General features: G+C 45.4%; 1 long non-coding RNA gene across 1 annotated transcript; it reads left to right on the forward strand.

Annotated features, from left to right (window-relative positions):
- The first annotated feature begins 402 nt into the window (after nt 1-402).
- On the forward strand, nt 403-1,497 carry LOC122474751. The gene is made up of 2 exons (XR_006295004.1): nt 403-882; nt 1,315-1,497. It is a non-coding gene; the product is annotated as an uncharacterized LOC122474751 (long non-coding RNA).
- The last annotated feature ends 928 nt before the right edge of the window (nt 1,498-2,425 follow it).

The following is a 2,425-nucleotide window of genomic DNA, read 5'->3' on the forward strand; positions in this document are numbered from 1 at the left end:
TCCCTCTCGCTCTCCGCCCCTCCCCCACTCACACACGTGCGTATGTGCTGGTTCTCTCTCTGGCAAAATACGAATTAACTGAAAAAATAATGTTGCTACAGATTTGTTTCCTACGTGTGTGTACGTTGGTTTTTGAAATATCTGGAAGCAGATATCAATTTTTGAAAAATTTGGCTTCAATTATATATAATAAACAAACCAAATATCAAGGCTGTGTGGTCAGCACTATGTGTATACTTTCCCTTTAAAATAAAAAAAAAAAAACCCATTTGTATTATTATTATTTTTCATTCCAACAGAGTTAACATATAGTATGTGTAAATTTCAGAAAAGGACGGAGGGTTGGGGAAAGCGTCTCTGGGCGACCAGGACCGGAGACCGGAACACAAGGGAGGGGCCAACGGGGTGAAAGCGGTTTCGTGGCGCAGGCGCAGAGACCGGTCACTAACTGGAGTTGCTCATTTCCAGGAGGGACGGAGATGCTCCAGGTAGGAACAGCTATGTCAGGATTTCAGTGAGTCCCCGCAGTCCAGATCTGCGGGCAGAGGCGTCTCCTCATTCCTGGATGTGCAAAGCCCAGCTCTCACGTTGGATCAGGGCGGAAGGCACCAGGGCGCTGTTGGGGCATCTCGAGGGGTGACGATTTGGGGAGCAGGACTAGAAAAGCTAAAGGAGGCGCCCCGTTGAAGGCGCGAACGTTGGTGCGGCATCTCCCGATGTGGCTGCTTGGCGACGGAAGTTAATAAAGGGGTGGCACAAACAAATCCAGCCTGGTTACCGAGCAAGCGGAAAGGGCCTCCCGAAATAGCTGGGGAAACTTCCAGATGTGTGTGCTGCAGTCCCGCCGCTCCGCCGATGGGGCCCGCCCGGCCAGCGAAATCGGTGAGCATGATCAGTGTTAATGCAACTGAGGACGTTAGAGTTTGTGTTTCCTTAGGCCTTTGAGCCAACGTATTTAGTAACTGCCAGGGTCCCTGTAGGACTTTCATGGGCCCTCAGCACTTTTGCCTTCCTGGGCTCCTTCCTCCATAATTAATTAATTAACTTATTTATTTATATAATTTAATATATAAACACACTTATATTAATATATTGCGTTTTTTAATATATATATATATAAATCACATTTTACAACTTCATTAGTATAAAGATGAATATAATCTAGGCTGGGTTCATTACAATATGCTCGTTTTTTCCTTCTGATTTTGAAAGAAATAAAATTAAGCAATTTTTGTGGGTTTCTAAAAGTATCATGGGCCCCAGGCACTTTGCCCACTGTGACTAATGGATGTGTCGTCCTCTGTTTTTTTCCAGCAGTTTCTGTCTTCTTCCCTCACTCCTGGCCCCTCCTGACCACTTCAATGGTTTCTATCCAAATCGGCCTTTTCGCTAAGTCTGGAACCTTGCCTGTAAGGTGAAACTACGTTTCATCACTTGGCGGAGAGTTCAATTAAAAAAAAAAAAAAAAAAGATCAATAAATTGTCACATTGTTTTCTCAAATGGATTTGCTACTTTGAAAAAATATATATGCCAACTCTACACTCAAAACAACTTTTCTTAAGAGCCAGAAGTTATGGTTTTCTACCAGTACGTACGCACCAAGCCCAAGAGCTTTTCCTTCGGTGTCCTGAATCCCAAACCCAGGTTGTCTGTGTGGGATCCAAATCAGGGAGCACAGTGCTGTGGGCTGTACGATTCAGAAAATACCACAGCCCAGTGAGTCAACCCAGCCTTCCCGCCAGCCCACCCTTGAGCGACTAGTTAGTTCCTTCTTGACGGTAGATGCTGCCAGAATGTTGGCTTTCAGGTTACAACAAAGCAAAATAAAAACCCACTATGTTTTCAGAAAAGAACTTTTCTCTTAGACTCCCTTATCTGTCCTCTGCTCTCTCCATGTTGTTCACAATGCGCCAGAAAAAGGTTAGTGGGGAGGGCTGATTTCTTCAGGAGACGGGAACTTTTTTTATTTTTTTTAATTTTTTTTTTCAACGTTTATTTATTTTTTGGGGGACAGAGAGAGACAGAGCATGAACGGGGGAGGGGCAGAGAGAGAGGGAGACACAGAATCGGAAACAGGCTCCAGGCTCCGAGCCATCAGCCCAGAGCCCGACGCGGGGCTCGAACTCACAGACCGCGAGATCGTGACCTGGCTGAAGTCGGACGCTTAACCGACTGCACCACCCAGGCGCCCCTAGGAGACGGGAACTTTGATCCACTCCACGTCCACATCCTGGCTGAATGAGGAAAACAGAAAATAGAGGAATATTTTTGTAATCACCTAGAAATGTCAAATAGGAGTCAGAAGGAAGCCGACAACTGATGTAAGATACAGGCTGCTACCTGGACAGTAGATCTGAGTATATATGAACATTTAAACTCATCAACGTCCTTTTTTCTGGGGTGAAAGAGTGAATTGAGGACCGA

The sequence above is a fragment of the Prionailurus bengalensis genome, chromosome D4 (genome assembly GCF_016509475.1).
Source record: "Prionailurus bengalensis isolate Pbe53 chromosome D4, Fcat_Pben_1.1_paternal_pri, whole genome shotgun sequence".
NCBI classification, from domain to species: Eukaryota; Metazoa; Chordata; class Mammalia; order Carnivora; family Felidae; genus Prionailurus; species Prionailurus bengalensis.